Genomic DNA, 22,408 nt, shown 5'->3' with positions numbered 1-22,408 from the left:
AAATGCACACTTGATATATCAGGGGAAATTTTCTTCTTTTCTGTCATGCCAGACATAGAATTCACCAAATAGGCAGAAGAACTAGCACTGTTGGAGTGGGTAAAGCCATATTCACCAAAGAACACACTATTTTTTGTAGACAAGGAATCACTTTTCAGTGTACAGTTAGCAACATTTGGTAAATAGTAATACTTTAACTCCCAAAGAAAATTACCACTTCTAGTTGTAACACTCACTTGTTCGAGGCTTACGTAGGTATTTGTCATGAACAAAAGTCGGAGTAAATTCTCTCCAGAAGAAATGTTGAATCAAGAGTGCAAGATTGTGTTGATGTTTCAGTTCAGCTTGAAGGAGGGAACCTTCTGCTGTAGATCTCAAGGGATGCTCAAGGGGAAGAATAGCACATACGAGGAGAGGAGCCAGCATGCCGGTGGCCAAGAGCCTACCACTAGAGATAAAGCCTGGGGACCGTGTCAAGGTAAGGGCCCTCAAAAGCCACTCAGCAAATGCTTTCTTTGCAACTTGTGCTGCCCTGCTTACCCCTTCTACCTTACTGTCCTGTTAGTTTTCCTCCTCCCACTCTGCAGAATGACAGGAAAACCTGAGGTTTTTCACAGGTTTCTGGAGAGAGGAGCAAGCTTCCAGACAACCATTTGTCTTGCCTAGAAGTAGCTGTGCTTGCTTAGACCAAAGGTCCAGATAGCCCCTCACCATGTCTGTGGCAGAAACCCCTAGCAGATATGCAGAAAAATGTCGGAAGTCAAACACAAACTAGTTCTTCTGAGGTATTTTCCTTGTTCCTGTTGCTCAGTGCATTGCAGAGGCTAACAATAGAAGTTGCATAAAACAAAAATGTTTAATGGTATCAAAGAAACAATCTTCCATGAATTTCTAGTCCTTTTTTGATCTGATTATATTTTTGGTATTCTGTGGCAGAAAGTTCTGCAATTTAATTGTGCTGTACAACAAACAAATTTTTCCTCACTTTAAACCTCTTTTGCTCCTTGTACTAATATAGTGAATAAATATTCCCATCTTCAGAACATTCTTCATAACATTTGTCATCATATAAACCTCAGCCATCTCCTTTCAAAGAGTTCTAAATTATCTAGTTTTTCTCATGTGGAAGCAGATACGTACAATTACCCACAAGACAACCATTATCACACCCAACTGTTGTTACTGAGACTGAAACTCTTTTGAAAATTAATTTATTTAAAATAATCCAAATGGTGCAAATATCTGAAGATCAGGCAGATCTATAAAACCTGCCCACAGCAAAATCATGCAATTAGAATCATGCTCATAAGTGTTGGAGTCTTAAAACATTAATAGATCATTTTAATGGAAGGAGTTATTAAAATTGTATTTGATTTCCATTATTACAACACTGAATGCACTATGGAAAACTGAGTTCATGAGAGAAGTACAGCGCATAACAGATTCTTATTATCTGAGTTGAAACTTTAAAATAGACCATGCTTTACAGTTCTGCCTGAATTTTCTTTAGTATTATTTCTCTTCTAAATTGATAAGAACTCCTGTTTTTATATTAGAAAGAAAATGAGGAGGAGGATAAGAAAACAGCTGGAGATTGAAATAAAGCCTCAGAAAAGTAATTTGAGGAGAAAAAAAATCCTTTCCAATGTAAGTAATTTTTGTCATATATGAGATATGTTGTTCTGATCATAACAACTATCAGAAGTCCCATGAATTGCAGGGTTGCTGTAGATGATTTAGGAAAAAGTCGCCCCAAATGTGGAAGTAATTATAAAGAAATTCACGACTCACTAGTAAGCATTCCTTGTTTTATTTCTGTTACAAGTAGACTGTAATTTCTGGATCTCTATCTGACATCTCTTTCTTGGGCACTTACCCTCCCTGATGTGTTTATAAAATTCCACGTTTCATTAGTAGGACATCACCAGAAAATCTGATGTACAAACATCTTCCTTAATCCAGTAGAAAGCAGAGTTTGTTGGAGTCAATGGAATCATTTCCATTTCCAACAGACTTAGGAATAAACCTGCAAGGGTTAAAAAAAATATATAAACATGATCACAAAGTGGAGGAAGGAATACAGTGGATTTGCTCTGCAACTGAGATATTTTTAGTTTTGTATTCTTTAGAATCCCTGTAAAGGTATGTCCCTTATGCCTAGTTGTCGAAAATAGCATTTAGGTGTTTAGACTTGAGTTGATTTAATCCAGTACAGAAGTGTGCTCTAAATTTTTCAGTGCAGCACAAATGTGCAAAAATGGTGTCTTCATTTTCAAAAGCTCCGTATCATTTAGAAGAACTGTGCCAATAAATTAAACAAAGAGTATTTGTATTAAAAATAGAAAGTGTCCTGTAGAAAAAATATTCTCTATCTTCTGAACTTAAAATATGGTTTAAAATTCAATGATCAGACCCTTAGCAGGTGTAAATCATCACATCAATGATGCTGTAACACTTTACATGATATTACCAAATTGTCTTGCTGGTAATAAAGAATATCCTCTATGGAATAAGGACCAATGATAGGAGAAAGTATCAGCTGATATTGTCTCAGCACGCATAAGTGGTAGACAGAAATATTCATGTGCATAATCTTACACCTTGCCTACATGATACCCAGTGGGCTAAAGTAATAGCATACAGAATTATCTTGGAAAAGGCAATTCTCAACAGAAACTAAAAATCTTATGCGTTGTCTGTAAGTTTCTCATAATTATACATGGCAAAAATGAAAATAAAACTAACAGACATGCACTTGGAAAATGTTTCTTTAAAGTTTCTTTAAAAATCCAGACCATATAATACTCAAATGTTTTTCAAGACCAATTTTTCTGTTTCATCCCAAGAAAATCAGTATCTCTCTCCCCATTCCTTTCCATGGGTTTATTATGTCTATATTCTACAGCCCATGGAAATAAATGTAATTCTTATTACTCAGAAAGGTGATGAAGTCATTCTGATGAAACATGACAAACTTCTGCTCTGAATTTCTGGTGTAAATTTCAGGGGAAAAGGACACCTCAATTCAATAGCCACTTCCATTAAGAGCCATACAAGCTACACCGGCTGCTACAGCACAGTTCCTTTACCATACCAACATAATGAGTCTTTTCCAGAATCAAACTTTTCTTTAAAAAGCAAGTGCTTCCCTTCCTCATTATTACAAGTGCATCTCTTCTGATGCTTGTGAAAATTATTTTTAACAGCTTCCTTAAGATGTCCATTCTGAGCAGCATAATCTCAGGGTTGGGATCTCAGATGTTGATGAAATGTGCTCTGACCTATGTGTTCTGCTTATGGCTTTCCCCAGTATGCTATGTTTGGGTTTTTTAAATCACTTGGTTTTAATTCAAATAAAGTCACTATGGGGATGGTAGGCCTAAATTCCATGTAACAAAACATGTAGTTGATGACCAATTCCCTGTTTTCTCATATTGGTTAAGATCAATTTTGGTTCCACTATCCAAAAAAACTTTAGAAATAGTCAACTGAGGGAGGAAAAGTATAGTGCATAGTGGTGAATGATGCTTGGGTGCACGTATTTAAAATGTCCTATAAGTCCAGAATAACCAGAATCATGATGTCATAACCAGATGACATTAAAAGGCCAAATATTTACCATACATGAAAACAAAAAAATAGTCTCTATAGACTACCTGTGGGTATCTTTATTGCAGATACTGAAGGATATTCTAGATTAGCAGAAATCAAGAAAGAATTAGGCATATGTGTATGATTAGTCTTTGATCTCATGTAAAATGTAGAAGGCAGAAAATACTGTGTATTACAGGTCCCTGAGCAAGAATCATCTAGGCATCCAGTGCAAACACATTACAATCAGAAGACTTTTTCTGAAGTATGAAAAAAATCTACTAACAGCAGGAAGCAGAAATATTGGAACGTTCCCCTTGAAGCCCTCAAAACTAAATCTGGATGCCTCTGTGTAAGGCAGGCTCCAGCAGCACTGTCTGTCCAGGAGCTCTGATCAGGCTGTCTCCTAACCTCAGTATCTGCACAGTCCAAGCAGGGACACATTGAATAGTAGCATCTTTCTGAAGCTGCTTAATGTATTAGGCTCTTTTTTAACCTGTTGGTATCCTGACTTCTCTTGTATCATGTAACATGGAGAAGTGTAGCCTTTTTCCTTATTAATATAGAACATACAAGTATCCTCATATGAAGACTAGCAAAATGCCACCTGTTGTAAAACAGCAAATATTTTGTATAGAGGGAAAATTCTGTGACCTGCCTACTAAATGAGAAGCATAAACAGTTTATGTATGGCCCTCGGTGAACTCATCCCATTTTGTGCATATTGGAGCTCTGCAAATCTCCAGAGTTTTGTGTTTAGCAAAGCAGATGTGCAAATGGAGATCCTGGTGACCTCACCTCTGAGAATCAGGCCTTTGACATACATTACTCTCCTGCTGACAGCAAGAGAAGTGTGGATCAGTTGGCATTTCACACCTGCAACTAATGTAGAAGTTGTAATGATGTAAGTGAGCATTAGGAATAGAAGTGATGCTTTAGACACGAACCAGCTATATTTAACAGGAAAGGTGCAAATCCACATTACGACTCGGGATATGTATTAGCTGCAGCCCTTCTTTAACCTGGAAAGAAAGAATTATATCCAAGGGAACTTACCTCAGAGAGTTTCTCTTTCCGCTGGCAGAAGTGATGATTAGGCTAAAATTGGCCACTGGTTTTATCTGTAGTTGGGGAATATACGATTTAGTTCATACAGCTTCAGCTGGTAGGCCAGTCTCAGTTCAAGATCCTGATCTACTGTAAGTACCTCTTCACAATCAATAGAGCAATGAACTTGGAGTAGAGCCGAGGACTTTGCCCAGCTCCCTTGGCCTGGACCGAGCTGACCTGGTGAATCTGCAGGGGGATGAGATCTCGCTGAACATCTGGAGTTCTCCAACTCCCCTCTGCCTTGGGAAGTCTGTGCCTCCAGACAGGTTCCTGGGGCCAGGAATTACAACAGCTTTTCACCCACTGTTTTCTTGTTGGTAACATGCTCTGCTCTGCTCCTTGGGCCTTTTGGAACTTCTACTAATGCTGCAGGATGTATTTATCCTATAATATTCATCACTGATTGGGGCTTTCTTCACTAAACCAGATATATCAACTGCAGAGCATTTGGGGTTGGATATGTTTGTCTGTTACTCCATCGAGGAGTAACAAATCTTGTTGGGTGGGTAGGAAGGTATCATCACCCATTATATCAGCTTGCTTAACCCAGGAACTCATCTCCACTTGATAGTTTTTGGAGGTTTTTTTATGAGTGTCTAGCAAGTGGCTGCTCTGATGCCTCCCAGCCTACAGTCTGATGCCTCATGGCTTTCTTCCTACTGAGAAATGTCACAGATGGAAATGAGCAGTTTTGTTTCCTCCTGCCAAGCCTACAGGGTGGAGCGGGTCACGCTGGTACATATCCCCTTGAAAAGTCAGGGGATGCTACCACCACCAAAGTTGGCCCCTGGGCAGTTAGTTACGTGACATTCGGCTTGAGAAAGGAAACCGGTTTGTCACCTCATTGCCTAATGGTGTGATCTCAAGCCAGAGCTGGGGCATACCTATGGGTGCAACAGATAAGATTACATTATTAACAGTATACTCATCATGTTCTGAAGATATTCTAGTTTCCAACCTCCGAATGTGATACAACATTAAAAACGTGGTGGGATTCTCCATTACATGAATACTAATTTATGGGTTCTCATAACAAAGAAAACAAATTATCTCTTCCTACTCATCCTCCTGATATCTGTTAGAAGATACAACAGCTCCAAAGTAGATGAGAGCTGCCATAATCCATGACGCCCTGGCCTGAGAACTGTATATACATGTAGGAAAGGGGTTCTTACCCAGAATAACGTAAGCTATAAATGAAGTATGTGTGAATACTTCTGTATAACATGATAGTGTGTCTATAATCTGCAAAATGTATTTTGGATGTAGTTGAGAATAGTAGTGTATGTGATTCAAAGTAATCAGGTACATTAAAACATGTAGGAAGGGCACAGAAGAGACAAGGGAATGTACAGGTAAAGGCAGGAAAAAAGGAAAGAAAACAGATGTGGAGACAGCTAAAAGGATGACAGGTGTGACAGGCAGGATCAAGTAGGACAAATCCAAATATTTTGTAAGAAGATGGAAAAATGGCTCTCTGGCATTGTACCTTTTAGTGTTTCTCCACGACGATGTTATAGTGCTTTTTCTACTCTTGATGCAAACCAAGTATTGAAGTTCTCCTGGTTTGGGTTTTTTTCCCCCTGTGTAAGATGTCCTTTACACTGCGATGAGATCACTAGTATATTAGTTCATTTTAATCTTTTCAGAAAGAGTCTAGGAACTGCGGTGAGGTCATGACTGCAGTAATGTATAAAAGGATGGGTTTATGGAGGAAAGGAGAAATTTTCCTCTCATTTAGCAAAACTGTAACAGAATTTGTGGCTCTAAAGTGTGTTGGACAAGTTAAGGTTTGTTTATTTTTGTCTGTTGCATGTTTTTGCAAAAGACATCCTGCCTTATACTTTTTTTTTCCTGAAGTATTGCATAAATCCAACAAAGCTTGCAGACAAAGCACCCTGCTAGAGTAGTGCTCCATTTGAACAATCATCTAGAAGCATCTTTACCCATGGTACCTCTCCAGTCATACAGTCAAGAGGGGGGCAAAAAAATCAGACTCCTGTGATGACCTGAATGTCCTCACATTAGACCTTCTGTATCCTTCAGAAGGCAGATGCCTCACTGAGAACATCCTAGTTCCCATCTCTTTCAAGGAGGAAAAATCCTTGGGGCATCCCCCAGGGCCATGGTATCACTGTTTAATACAACATAATTGTGCGTCATTGATCAATGGAGTAATGTCAGGCATGAATTTGGACCATGACATTTCAGGCAATGACAGCGACTCGCAAGTGCCAAATTTTCACTGTTATTCTGATTTTACGTCCAGTCTTTTCCACTCTTTGTTTGCTAAGTGAAGTGACAAGACTTAATTATATAATTCTGAAAGGTCTCTGGATGGATTTAGTACTGTAAAGAAATATGTAGACAGATGGAATCACATGCCTCGCTTTACCATGGCCAATGTATTGTATTTTAATGTGTTCTAATGAACTTAAAAATTACTCCCCAGCGTGCTTGCTGCCTGGGTCAGAGGGGTTATTCTGAGTTTGCCGTCTTCCTGGATTCTTGAGATAATTCCCTCCGGATTTGTTGGGTCAACAACAAAGTGGTGATAACAAATACACTGCTGCTTTAATCCAGTGCTATGCTTTCTCCCTCTTTGCAATGTGGATTTGTGCGTACTAACAGTTACACTGTTCCTAGTTTAACAACTTTAGAGCATTAGTGACATGCAGCATAAGTCCAGTTCCCCTTTCACATCTAGAGACCAAATGTCCTGGATGATCTGTGTGACACAGCGGATGCTGCAGGTTTAGTTTTGCTCAAAGAGTTTAAGAACCTTAGTTACCCAGAAAGAAGTGGGAGATTAATGGCGTTCATGGATAGCGATAGGGAACTGTGTGCTCTAAATGCCATTGCAAGCAAAGAAGAGCCCACCTCTACATACTACGAATATACATAACTATAGAAAGCCTTCCTATTTAAAAAGACTAATTAATAATGCTTAGTGGTCTGGATTTCTAAATATGAATTGTCAGGGATTTTAGTGGGCTTAGGGAGGTGGGGAAATGGGTTAATATTGCATTGTTTAAAATCACAGGGTTTTGATTGTTTAAAACAATAAGCAGATAGGGTTTCCATGCCAGATTTGAGACATTTGTTCTCTTTTATTTGTACTAAAATTTCAGCTTGAGCTCACATTGTCATTCTACCCAGACTGCTTCCCAGACGAGCTAATTTGTCTACCTGTGTTCCATTTTAGGCCTTGGTTTTAATTTGAGGATGATTCCTGCTAATACCAAAGACTGGATAGGACATCCATTAAAAGTCTACACAGCAATTGAAATGGAAAATTCCAAAAGAAACCCTATTAGAGTTTTTCTCCATCAAATCAACATTACAGACTTCTTATGCATTTCTTAATTAGACATTGATATTAACTGGACTGTTGCATGATTTAAATCTAGCTCTTAATCTCAGCTATTCTATGCTGCTGTAGTTTTTATGACATCCAACTAGCGACTGCTTTATGCATTAATCTATCTGGAAAACCACCTTCACATTTTTTTTGTCTTTTTTTAGAAGAATAAAGGCCCCAAGAAGGAAATGAAAGCTTTTGGGTTCAGCCATTAGTAATTTTCTGCTTAGTATTTGAAAAATTGCTTATTTTAATTGCTTCATAGAAGAAAAAGATATCAAAGCTAACATTCTTTCTCTCCAAACTTTGTAATTATTTCTCTCAGACTCTTATTTGAAATGCCTTGAAAGGATTTTCATTGAAATGTAGATTTCTTCTCTTTCAAAAGTACTTTTATTCCCCCGTGCTTCTTTCCCTTTTTTCCTAGTGACTTCCTCTCTAGATTTAGAGCAAAATACATAGACTCCAATTTCTGGACACTGTAGCATGTGTCACACAGATGTCCCTTAAGTGCCATCTTCTTTAAAACTAACCTTCCCATGGCCTAGAGACTGAGCTGACAATTAGCCATAGGTCTTAGATAGCCTGGTATCCTCAGGCTTCCTCCACAGACAGCGAAGAAGAGTCATAGGTGTTACAGGGGTTTGCTATATCAGTCATATTCATTCTGAAAATTGCTGTGTGATTTGCGTATTAATATCACTACCAAAACCAGGGGGAGCCTAACGGAAAAGTTTTATAGATGTTAGTGAGCATGTCAGTGAACTGAAGTTTGGGGCTTGTGATAAAGTCTAGGGACAGGTAAGCTTTGTATAGTTTTGGGTTCTGTTTCCAGCAGTATAAGTCCTGAATACCCTAATCCAGGGAGGAATTTGCTAACCAAAACCTGTAGTTAGTTCTGCATTGTATTTTAACATTCGTAGCACAAAGCTTCAGGATCATGTTAGCCTCATCAGTAATCCTTGATACCAATACAGCAATAGTAGCAAGAAGTTCTTTATTTCACCTATACATTTTCAGGGAACATTATTTACTAATAGATTATGATCTGGTCAAAATGATCTATACATTCATTACATCTAGAGTGGGCTTTCATAACTCACAGTATCTAAGAATGAGGCAAAACTCGCATTTGTTTATAGTGCAGCAATTCTGCTCAGCAAAAAAAGGTGCAGAGAAAATACTGTCCTAAGCACCTTGTGATCTGCTCTGAGTCCCAGGTGATTTCTCATGCCAGCTCAAAAACATCTTTAAGAGCCTCAGAAGAGTGGGGATCTGGCTGCCTCAGAGACTCCTCAAAATATAGCTGTTCTCTCCGCAAGTAAGCGGCCCTGCAAGCCTAGTGCAGTCATGGCTAAGGTTATCTCGTAGGGGGAATCTTCACAGTGAAACAAAACATATTGAGAAGAGAAGATTGAAATGAAGCTAAAGCATTCTCAATATCAGATTTTACTTGCATTTTTTGCAATAACACAAAAGGAAGAAAGAGAACAAGAAAATGAGTTAGAGGAAGATGGAGAGAGAGATGGTCTATTAAGCAGAGCTACTTTTTTACTCTCTGAATTTACAGTCCTGATAGACATCTTTATTCAAAATTACTCATTTTTTATATTCAGATACTACAGTTTTCAATACTAGGTCCTAGATTTGTCTGGACAGATTACCCTCTTATTCCCACAATGAAACTTAATTATCCTTTTTATGTCTTCAGATACTTTCAGTCATTTCCTGAACTGTTTCTGGGGACAGAGCAGCTGATGGGTCAGTGAGTAAAGCAAGTACTGTGCATCCCTGTTGGCCACACATTTCTGAAGGCAGAAGGCCTTTGGCCCCAAGTCTCCTTAGAAAGATTTTGAGCACTAGTACATGCAATTTGCTCAGATCTACTTTTGCTGAGCTTTTTTTTTTTTGACTAGGCAGAGACTCGGCATTTTCTCAGCACCTTTCTGTGTATTACTTGGAAGGATCTAAATGTGAGTAACTCACCTGGAATCTGTAGAAGGTTATTTGAATGATTCATCTCTGAGACAAGAATAACCCCTCATGAAACCCAGGATGGAAATGACTGCATGGTTTAAAACACACCTTCCTGTATCACTGCTCTTGCAGCAGGAAGGAATGCATCTGAGTAGTTAAAGTCCAGATAACTAAAGACATTTGTTCAAAGCAGCAGTAGTAGCACTGAGGGTCATTTAAGTTGCTGGCATTGAGTAGTTACTAGATTTCAGGACACTTCATTGGCTTCATCTGTGAAGAAACTTATAGCCCACATTATCCATTATCACTACCTTCTTTGAGCAAAACTAACAAAGAGTAGTCAACATGGAAAGGTTGCACGAGATAACCCAAGACTTGCAAGTACTAAAGAGAAAATTGTAATGACTATCCATTCAGTCTTTGAGAGTTATTTTTTAGCTCTTATTATTTTTGTAAAAGTCTCAGTTCTTGAAATAAGAAAGTAAAGAAGTGTTACAATAAATTAAAACATAAATAGGCTTAAGAAAATCACCCAGTTCATCAGAAAGCAGAGAAATAGCACAACTGGTGTGTGTTATAGAATCCTTTATGAATTAAATGCTAAATCCCAAAGGGCTGACCCGGTTAAATAATTTTAATATATAAATAGAGCAGGTGTTGCTGTGGTACACAGGTATGCTTCATTGGCTTGAACAAGTAGTGGTCAAATGCAGTTTCACAACTAGGCTGGGATTAACAACAGACTTTGTACGGACTTTATACATTCTATAAAACCCAAATTAAACAAAAATCCACTTACCCTGGAAAAGTATTCATATTCCAGTCACATCTCTGCATGGAAGTTGCTTCTTCCAAATCCAAATTGTGACACCAGCCTGAAAGCAGGGAACAGGATGGCACAGTATCACTGAGACTGCATAGTCTTCCCACCAAAACCAGAGATTGAGACTGCACTGTGGAATAAAACACAAGTTTCTCTGTCACACCTAACCTACATTTTTTCCTGATGAGTTTATCACTCTTAATAATTTCCACTAGCCTGAGAGAACAGATAATCTGTTTTCTATAAATACAGTAAATAGTGCTTCAAAGGACATGGCATTTATTCAATTCATCATTTCAGTGATCCAAAATAAACGTAAAAAGAAAAGATGCCTAAAGCAACAAGCAGCAGAGGGTCTTGAGCTGAGTCCCCATTTTTGCTGCTGATGGGTTCTGCCATCTTAGACCAGTAACTTCAACCTTCAGCCGGGGTGCATTTGTCTGCCTCCATAAAGCAGACAGCACCTTTTATAGGGCTCTTACAGTACAGTGTACTGTACAATCTGTACAGTGCATGGCGGTAAACTAGGTCCTGATCTCATCTGTGCCCTCGCTCCATGTGACTGGAAAATGGGTGATAAAAAATAATAATAAGCTCTGAATAATTATGTATTGTCTTTATAGTGAAGCAGGTCTTGAGAATTGTGAGCTCTCCACTGGGAGAAGTCCCATATAAAAAATCTCCCTGGCATAAAAATGAATCGGATCCTGTCACATGAATGGCCTGCATTTACTATTCTTTTCACTTACTTTCTAGTCGCTCATTTTCTGAGCTGACTTGTGCCTGTTCCCTGGTTGTCAGCAGAAGCTGGGTAACAAGAACTTGCTGGAAATGGAATATTAAACAAACAAACAAACACACACAGAAAGAACTGCTGACTCGGCAGATGCGCTATTACAACCATGATGTAAAACTATCAAACAACAAATGTAACTTCTGAATGTCTCATGATTCACATCACAAACAGCAAGGGAGAAAAGTGAAAGAGGATTTTGACCAGTACTAATGAATTTGGAACAACACTGGATTTTGAGATCATAAGCAATTCAGGATGGGCCCGGATTGAATTCTTGGTCTGTCTGAGCAGCATATGTTCTCCTTCCCGTAACCGTTGCAGCATTAAGCACTGCATCCATCATCTGTAAAAAGGCAGCACTTGGACTACCCTGATAGCAAGGACTACTCTGCTATAACCAAGAAAATCAATCAGCATCTCAGCTCTAGGATACTGAAAATGTTTGGGAAGTTCAGGAGAACGCTTGTCTCCTCCCGAGCTCCTGACAGCTCTGAGCGTCATACCAGGGCTGCTTGTTTCATCTGGGAACTGGGGAAGGCACATGCTGCCTAGACTTTGAAGCTCTTAGAAAAGGTACTAGTTCATACCTGCTGCATTGGGCTCACTCCACGTATGGGGCATCTCCCCCAGGAAGAGGGAGCAAAACAGAATAGGGCAGAGGCAGAAACACTGCGAGTAACCTAACGGAGGTTTTGGTGGGAAGAAGGGGAGATCAATTATCGGAAAAATCTGCCGGCCATTAAGTGTCCTGGAGCAACTATTGTGACACTGAAGCAGTGAGTTTCCATGTGGCTTTAAGACATCTGCCCTAAGGAAGCATTTGCAATTGAAACTGCATCCTCTTTTTCTTAACTCTCCAATTCCCATGGGCCAGCAGTTGCCTTGCTAAATGAAATGCTTCTTTAGGGAGACCGGCTGGCCCCAGGGGACTGGTAATGCAATATAGTGCCTTTCATCTCTCACCCATGAACCCAAGTCAAACAGAGTTTGGTAAATGGCCAATAACCCTTACCATCCCAGGGGCTGTTTGGTGACCTGTGTGAAATGAGGAGGGTCATCTCTGTGTCTGTTTACTAGAAGGCAAGTGTCAACTTCACCATAAAAAGGGACACAGTTACTACTCATTATCACCCAATTTAACATTCTTAAGCCAAGAGAATAAGCCCGGAAAACTCAGCCATCGTCTTACTCAGTGATGGTAGTGCCAGTATGTCAGGGCTTGAAGTACATTAATGAGGACAGTTGCATTGTAGCAAACCTGTGGACAAGAAATCCAAGTCTGAACTACTCACAGTGGCACGTGATTGCAGTTCTCCCCAGATCTATGTGGAAATGCCCAGGAAGAATGGTTCAGTTTTTAGGTGCAGCAGCCACTGAAGCATGGCCATGAAGTTACAGAAAGCTGCAGACTTCTGCAAATCTGCCTTTAGGGTCTTAAATAGACACAGGCAACCTGCATAGGGACACAGCATCCAGCACCGATAGAGTTAATGTGCTGAAAAATCCTTCACTGGAAGGCTCTGTTCCCTCACCCGTCATGAATATACTGTTCTGGTTACCAAAATAGCTGTATTTGGAAGGGTTGAAGGCCAGAAGCTCACTGTGCTACCCATTCTTGCCCTATGCACTGCTCATTTTAAGGTCAGACCTTTAGCATCAGGAACCTGTTAGAAGAAAGAGGAATCACTTTAAAAGTTGTTGCCACTCTGGGGGTTACCCTGGAAGGTCCAAGAGGGGAAAGGGAAGGGCGGGGGCAGATAAACACTTGGTCAAATGAAAAATCAGTTGCCCCTAAATTTCAATAGATCTGCATAAACCTCCGAAACCCACTCAAAACCCCAGCCAGCTTGTTCTTACCCACAATGTTTCTAGTCACCACTATCATTTTCTAGCCCTTCTATGCCATAGCAATGATGACATTGTCATTGTCAATTCTGAGTTACTGTTTAATCCCTACTACTTGATTAATTGCACTAAATTGGTATACCTGTATTAATTAAACAGAAGACAGCAGAGGCAGCTTTTACTTGTTCTTTTGCGTAGACCATTTCCCAGGGCTTCTGAGGTTGTGGAAAAATAACAATACAGACACACCACACATCATATTTCAGCTCAGCTGATAAAACTATTTTACTCACACAGTGGCCCATGATTTTTTTCACATATCACAGTAGAGGCTTAATTACCATGCTGCTGCTGCATGGCAGCTCCCCTTGCTTTTTTTTTTATTTGTATTATTTGCAAGTCGTAATCATGTTTTCCTGTCATCCCCGAGCAATGTGCGTGCGTGCGTACAGGCAAATGCCAAGCCTGGAAAGGAAATTTGATGCGTGTCCATGAATTGGAGTTTTCAAACTTTGGCTGAAGATTAGTACATGTAAACATAGCTCTGCCCCCTTCATCTTGGATAATTGGTCACAAATGCTACTTGACACTTCTCAAATCAGACACTTTACATACTTCTGAGCATAGCTGAACTTTTTTGGCAGGAATTAATTTGCTTTGCAACTCAGCCACTCATTCCTGGCCCGATCCCTACTCCAGTGATTTCAGTGCAATGTTCTGCCAGTGCGAGAAGCACAGAGGCAGGACCAGATCTGTTTGCTAGCGTTGACGAGCCTGGCTTTGTTCACTCCCTCAGAAATACAATTACTGCAGCTAATGTTCTGCCCTTTACCAGCCTTGATTAACAGTGGGATTTCTACCTTTGAGTCCCTCTTTCTATCTCAATTACTGTACAAGTTACATTGCATCAGGGGACAACTCAGAAAAATGAAGGCGGCAATGTAGCATCACCAGAAAATGCAACTTCTGACACGCCAGGACCCTACCACAGCAACATCAGCTTTATGGGGGAGGGCTACAGACACCACCCACCCTCGAAGACATTGTCTCAGCTTTCTCCTACCTCTCCTGCAAACGGTGCACGCCCCAGCAGAGAAGGGGAATCCATTTCTGAAGTGCTGATGAAGTTTGAAGTAGCCACAGAATTTCATGCTATTAAGCAGCCTCCTGTTTGCTCTGACATTGCTGTGCGTTTCCTCACCGAGCACTGGTACTGCAAGAGCTGAGCAGACCATATGCTCACTTAGAAGGGCTGCCAGGTCTCAGGGAGCATTACTATGCCTACTCCAGGAGGGGTTTGGGGCAAGAACACTTTCCATAAAGGTTTTCACTAGGAATATTGTATTTTATCTGGTGATTTATTTCTGTCCAGCCTCTGGACTAAATGGCAGTTTATCAGCATATCCATGTACATTTATGAATAACCAATGGAAAATATCATTCACCCTTTATTCACTGGGATGTTGATAAGCTGCAGCATATTAAAAATGTTTGTCAGTTTGTTCTTTTCAGCTATCAAATGGGATGTATGCCAGCATGCCCTCCTCATGCTGGCTGCTTCATCCAGAAAATGGAGAAAAAATGATGAAACAATGTCAGTTCTAGAAGAGGGCGAAGGTTCGCATGAGTTATTTTAGCATTATTGTCTTGCTCGTCTCTAACACTAAATCTGTAAATTAGGTTGAGCTCCTACCTGCTGAAGCAAAGGATGAAACTCTGTGCTGTGCTTCAGGTATAGACCATGAGAGAAGCAAATACCTGGTCACGCACTCATGTTGCCTTGCCTCTCAGGGCTTCATACAGCTGGAAGCACTGATAAGGAGGAGCCAGGACAGGAACAGTCCATGCGATGTTTCTCTGACTTCTGGTAGCTTGGGCCATGACTGAGAGCTGAACCACCATCCAGCGACAGTCAGAGAACCAGCTGCACCGACCACCTCCCCGTGTGCTTGGTCCCCACACTTTCCAATCCTGGTCTTGTGATGGTTCATCCCTAGAAAAGGAGGGTAGCTGCTGTTATAAGAGTTATGGCAGATTCACTCTGGAGAAGCAAATGCCCTTATTGCCCCTGAATTTGCCATGGAATAATGCAAGAAAAGACATTGCCTGCTAGTATGTCTTGGGTTTTCATAGATTCTTACCTTAAACAGATGGAGACGTATCTTACTTCCTCCTGTTTAACTCTGATGTTGGAACCATTATGGGAGTGGTGGGTATAATATTTATAGGTGAACAAGGCACCAGTTGACAAAGAGATGCAACATAGCTCTAAAGCCTGAGCTAAGGAGGAGGCTTAGTTTCCATTGCTATTATCCATCACTATATAAATTTAGCTTTCAGGTCCTAGACATTTTAAAATAACATGTCTAGTGTTAGAATAGAAGAGTATCGGAAAAAGTGAATTACAGGTTACAGGCTTCTAGTATTTGCAGTAAAAGAACTATTATAGTAATTACACCTACAGAGTACTCATTTATGTTGTTATTAGGGGAAAAGGATGGTAGAATTAGGATGTACGGAAAGAAAATCTTGCAGAAAGGGAGCCAAATGATTTAACTGGGACAAAGAACTATGATGGCTACTCAACACTCTTCTGTTTTCAGCACGTGAGCTTACCTTGTGTGTGTGGACCAGCAGTGGCCAGTGGTTTAGGGGAAACCACTATAGGTCATTGATGTCTGGTGAAAATGGGAACAAACCACAGCCCACGGAAAGGCCTGACATCACACACAAAGCCCCAAACTGGGAGCTGGATGCCTTATTGTACCGCTGAACATCTCCACAGTCTTTGCTAGGCGAGAATGGAAATTGCCCAAATGACTCTGTGAGCTCGATACTTCACAGACAAAAATCCTTCTCCACTGCCAGAAGGATCAAACCCAAACTCTTGAACATTTGAAATGAGACCAGAATAAGAAAAAAAAAAAATCTTTGTTTCAGGGGAAAGGTGAATCTCCATTTTGACTCATTATTTTGTGGTTGGGGATAAGTGGCCATTATTAGTAGTACATAGGTACCCACTGTTGTAAATCTACTGCATTACCTCCTGGATGTCATTACTGAAAGTAAGTGAACTGTTGCTTCAGTGGCTAAAGATTTACTCGCTTAATGCCTGGTGTCATCAACAAATTCAGGCTGGCAATGACATCCTACTTGTCTAAACTAATATACAGCTTTGCACTCTCCTTGTGTTTCTTCCCATTCAAACTTATGGCTTAGTGTTAATGTCTACCACTAACCAACATTACAGCTGAAGTGAATGAAGTGATGAATGAACACACAGTTTGCATGTAGATAATTAGAAGTCCGGCTGAGTAAATCACATTATTTAATGTATCATCATTATTTTTGTATTTTAAAAGCATCTAAACAATATTATTTCTTCTAAAACTCTATCTCTTCAGTGCTCTGACACCAGGGATGAATTGTGTTATGCATTTTGGTAGAGATTTGCTTTCTAAAAAAATGATGGATCCACTTGGAGCTTAAATCATTGCTGTAGTAAGTTAGTAAGTTGTCCCTACTTGAGAAAACTCTTGTGTCAAGAGTAAAACTCCTTGTTTGGCTGTGCTGCAAGAAACAGGGTAATATTTAATTATGACAATTCAAACTCATCTGGTTTCTCCAAGTGCAGACTATATTGATTTACAGTACTAATATAGAAAAGGCAGAATTAAAAAACTGGTTTATTTAGAAACTCACTTATTCCTAAAAATGTCTGTTCAGCTCATTTTTAAATTTGATTTCTTATCCCAGGTGAATTACACTGCATTTCTGAATCTCAAGAACTGCTTGTGCCTGATAACAGCTAATCGAAGTCCCAACATAGTTCAGTCATTTTGATTGTAAGATTTTTGTTTGTTGCTTTATTGGACAATGGTGTTTGCAAAAGAGAGATTAAGAGCACCAGAGACAGCATTACAGACCATGATTAGTGCATGAGACTTAATATTAGTATAGGACCGCAGTCTGTAAGATCAGTGGCAAATGAAACCAGCTTGCAGGCAGAATCAATGTCTTGTTCTGAAAAAACAGTAAGGAAAATCCGTGCCAGTGTTTCAGCATGACAAATGAACTTAGGCAAGTTGAAGATAATCACGATTATTTAATATTCCACAGCTTTACAACTCAATACTCTGTGGACAAAAGATCAGAAGGCTGCTGAGTCCAAAGTTTTGAATCTTTGGGTCAATATGCTTCTCATGTCTTCAGCATTTAGTTTAATTTAGGAGGAAACAGTTCTGAGCTAAGATAAGATCTCAAACAAAATTGACGTGGGCTCGCAACATGGCCTAACATAACAATTTAATCTGTCCTGTGCTTCCCCTGAAAGAAGGCTTAATAGCTGTGGTATGATTTCACCTGCTGCTTCTAACATTTGCTCATTCTTTTTTCCTGAGCAAATTTGGACTATCAGATGGCGAGCAGCTTTGTTCATGGTAGACAAACTTGAATTCATTTAGGTTTAATAACAATGGGTTCAATCCTGGATTCAATGGCAGTCTTAATGAATGGAGTTCTTGGAAGACAAATATTTGTTTGTGTTAAAGAGAAATAATTAATTCTCAATTTTCCTGGGTATGAGGTGATTACAACACATATCAGAAAATGTTTTCCCTGTGTATCCACCCTTGTGCGTAGGAACTGCAGGAATGTTCCCCAAGCCCTGGCATTGCAGATACAGGCCATTTTGACCTTGTTATTTCAAAATCTGAAGTTTCACAATTAATTATTTGGTGTGAGGAAAAACGTATCTCTTACTCACAGTATTATCTCAGGCCCTCGTGGTGATCTGATGCCAGGGAGTAAGGCGAGAAAAAGGTCCACGTCGCTGCGATCCATCAGCAGTCATAGCTCAAGACAGGACTACTCAGATGGAGAAATCCAGGCTGGATCTGGATTTTGGCCCAATCCTCACCATTGTCTTAGATGTGGGCATCTTCCAAATTCCTGTGGGAAATCCCGTATTCTTTACTACTTTCCCTGCCTCTTAGGAAGCAACCGGAGCACACGCCACCACCTTGCCTGGCCAGGGAAGAGCTGGCTGAGCCGCCAGGCTGGGCTGCACTGTCCAAAACTGAGTACCCGCTGGCCTCAGTAAAAATTAGCAGGCTTCAGTAAATTTACCCTGCAGGCAATATTACCCTGGAAAAACATCGCCCACGTTGCTAGAGTTTAGGACAACAAATTAGAGCTTTTCACATGCACTGGAAGCTTCCCCCCCCCCCCCCCCCGCCTTTTTTTCTCCCCCCTCCCTGCCCCCCCAGTAACATCCAGTTGCTTAATTCCATTTGAAATCACCCGGGGTAGGCACCTAAATAATCTTGTCCTTCATGCCTGTCAACATCTTGAGGCACCTAACCACCTTTAGAGATGTGGTGTGAAAGCTTGTGAACGATGCAATCGAGGAGGGAAACAAAAGACAAGTATCCCTATTTGCTGCCCAAGAATCCACAAAGAATGCTGCTTCAGCTCTGCTCTGATTTCTAATTAGATTATGAGTGATGTAGGACTCTGAAGCCAAGCTGGAGTTTGTGCTAGCACTTTGCATGTATGAATGACAAAGGGACACTACTTTCATATTGATTTAAGCAAGCCAGTGGAAGAATGTTTAAACATCAAGTGCTTGATGCCCCAGTTTGCCAGAGCACCTGGAAATATCAAATTAATTCCAGGTGTTCTGCCATTAAGACAGGCTTGCTGCTTTTACAGCCACACACACAAAATGTGGCTCCCAGTTCCACAAATAAAAACTGAGTGGTTTCTGCTCCTAATGCCTCGACAACTCTGACATATTGCAAGTTCTGGAAAGAATTTTAATCTACATAGTTTTTTAAATGGGGAGGGGAGTGAGGGGGGAGGGATTTTAAATATGCTGCATACAATTTGTGATGGTCATCTCTAAAATGCAGCTCCATTATCCTTTTCCATTTGGAATGAATGAGGCTAATTAATTTCAGGCCATACTTGATGAGGTCAGCACCATACGAAGGGTGCGTGCTAGACATTGCTAATCTCTTTCAGCTGAGAGTGATGAATTAAAGATGAAGCATTCCTTTGCAGGCCTAATTTAGAATGTATATCAAAAACCTACAGCAAATAATACTATACCCTACAACAAAGGAAAACTTGTTCTCTCAGGCTCCCATGTAGGGTTGATTTTAAAGGCATTTTCATTTCACTTTGGAATTCCAGCTGTGGATGGGTGAAACAGTTCAGAAAATTCAAGCTTTCTCTCCTTCTATTGCTTTTATGGACAAAAGTAGGCAAGGGGGAGGCTAAGGGGAGAGAGAAACTAGTCAGTGTTTGATCCTGTGTATACTGTGATTCTGACTGTATGCTCGACATTTAGGAAAGCTGCCAGGGTCTTATGCTCCCCAAGCACCTGTGACGTGACACCCCCCCCACCCCCCCAACAGTGCACACTGAAATTTTACTGTTGGATTTTTTTTTAAGTCTGGGGGGAAATCTATCAAGTGTCCTGTTTTGTTCAGCATCATCTCAAGGATGTTTTGTTGGACATTGCAGGCTTTTCCCTGGGAAGAAGGACGGGTCCAGCAGTTCTGCTAGGTCACCCAACAAGGACACAAGAGCTTCCAAGCCAACACGGAGCTGTGTTCGTCCGTAGGGAAAAACACCTCCCTATGCAAAAAGGTCCCATCGCACGTAGGGGCGCAGGTAGCAAAATTTAACAGAAAAAGTCACCACGAAAGCACTCACACCAGGTCTGGAAGCAGCACATATTGCTACAGGGCTCTCAAATTTGCTGAACTTGGGGCTCAGCCAAGCTTTGCCACCTTTCCCTTAAGCAAAGCCCCCCATAAAGCCCACAGGGGTTTTCCCCAAGTGAGGGACTGCGGGATTTGGCCCTGTGGGCAGCAAGAAATTAACCTTAATTGTCCTTTGGGTAAAACAGGGACTATGAAATCCTAATCCGGCCTCGGAAGGAGGCTAAAAACAATAGACCACCAGCTTCCCCACCACTTTGCTGTTTAATACCTGGCAGTTTCTTGAAATTCTTGACAGGTTGCTACAGCCAGTCGAAGTTCCCAACTGGTGGCCATAAGCGGCTGCCGTCTTTGTATCCCAGTAGTCCTCATTAGAACAAAGCTGCTTCGAATTAAATCCAATCTACATGCCGAATCAATCTTTCAACCCTTTGATTGCTTCTGAAAATATTTATATTTCTTAATAATGCACATTTTGTCCCACAGCCCGTGATTAAACCCAGACAAGGTCCGGAGAAGCCTGAAGTATATGTGGAAGGGGTTATTTTGGACAGGAAAAGAAAGATAAAGAACACAGGTTTTTCCTATTGTGAAGCCATTAGAGTGTATAAATCTAGCAATTGCAGTTGTATAAGCATCAGAGTGGGCTTGTAATAAATACAGATTGGAGTATTATAGTAACCAAATGGAGTTTATGGATTATGTTCACTAGTTCATATTTCTCAGCTACTACAATCTAACTAGCGTCATGCTGCACTCAGCTATATTAATATTCCCTATTAATATTCTCTTTACATGTTTGGGGGGGGGGGGGGGGGAAGTTAGGAATCAACTGCTGCTCCCTGTAAAACAAACATGTTTAAAGAATCATGCCCTCCAAAGAAAAAAATAAACAAGGGGATGCTGTAAAGCGACTGTGTTAGAAGGGCACGAGCTGCGGCTGAAATAGGCTCCATTCTGCTTAAAGTTAATAACTTCCACCTGAGTGAGGATCTGGCCCTAATGCAGGGCATTTGCTGCGTGAAAATTAGGATGTAAAAATGAAGACAATAACTGCTACTATCCCTTACCCGGGTAAATTTTGAAGGTGGTAAATAACAAGCTTTGGCTGGAGATGAGAAACACACAAAGGCTTTGAAGCTGTGCTTCGTGGTAAATAGCATATTATTCCCTCCTCAAAAGGTAGAATACATCACAGGTAAGATATGTGGAGATGAAGGGACGGATACATTCCTTGGCTGAGAAGTAGCCCAGATAGGGCCTGATCCTCCAGAGTGGGGATTTGCCATCGATTAAGAAGGTAGCTGTGGCTGAGGACACAGATCAGATAAAGGCACTGTACCTGTCTCCCTCCCTAAACATAAATGACTGCCCTTGTCTATAATAAAAGGGAAAAATTGACTTCAGAAAACATGCCATGATAAATCTCCTTGGATAAAGTAGTAGAATGCCTGGGTGAAAGGGAAAGAAATCCTAGAAACTAAAAATATATTATGCTTATTTAATATCATTGTCAGCAACAGCATCCCATGGTAAATACAGCTAATATACTTCAGCAGTGGGCTGGTAAATGCTTGTGATAGTTTTGCTTGTGACAGTTTCCCCTTTTATAAAGGAGAGAAGGAAATATTCTCAGTTAAAATATTATTCATTGATTCTTTCATCACATATTTCATTATACTAAGCTGTAATTTCCTAAATATGTTGGGGAGGTGGTATTATTATTATACATATATCCTGAGTCTTGACAGCTATTTTGCATTAATATATGATTTGGATGCTCAGTCTTTAAGGTAGAGAGAAGGGGTTTTATCATCGCCAAAAATAAGGGGAGAGGAGTGATGAGAAAAACCTTTCACAAGTAGGGACGGACCCAAAATCTGATCACACACATGAAAATCCATTTTGGATCAGGCCCCCAGCAGAACATTGTATAGTATAACCAGTATTTTCTGAATATCTTCTATTGTTTGACAACCCTGATTTCACACTAAACTTGGAGTTCATTTCCGAACAGAAGCCTTTTGTATAGAAACTTTAAATCATATCCCTTCATGAACACACACATACCATAGAGGATATTGTCTTATTAAAGAGTTTAAGCCTAAAGGTGTATGCCTATTTTTAAAAGAAATTTTCTGATTGTAGATAACTGCTCAATTTGATTTAGTGTCCAA

General features: G+C 40.3%; 1 long non-coding RNA gene across 7 annotated transcripts in view; it reads right to left on the bottom strand.

Annotated features, from left to right (window-relative positions):
• Positions 1-1,194: 1,194 nt before the first annotated feature.
• The window catches only part of LOC142038985 (uncharacterized), a 40,093-nt gene continuing 18,879 nt past the window's right edge, over positions 1,195-22,408 (bottom strand). For 3 of the 7 annotated variants that reach the window (XR_012652772.1, XR_012652773.1, XR_012652768.1), the window contains exons 2-5: positions 18,269-18,453; positions 15,197-15,496; positions 10,839-10,992; positions 1,195-4,712 (exon numbers count right to left, since the gene is read on the bottom strand). This is a non-coding gene — a long non-coding RNA (uncharacterized LOC142038985). The remainder of the gene's footprint in view (positions 4,713-10,838; positions 10,993-15,196; positions 15,497-18,268; positions 18,454-22,408) is intronic. The other 4 variants (XR_012652769.1, XR_012652771.1, XR_012652770.1 and 1 more) reach the window with 4 other exon arrangements.

Source organism: Buteo buteo, chromosome 13, assembly GCF_964188355.1.
Source record: "Buteo buteo chromosome 13, bButBut1.hap1.1, whole genome shotgun sequence".
NCBI lineage: Eukaryota > Metazoa > Chordata > Aves > Accipitriformes > Accipitridae > Buteo > Buteo buteo.
The sequence above is the reverse complement of the archived record's forward strand: the minus strand, read 5'-3'. Positions and strand labels throughout refer to the sequence as shown.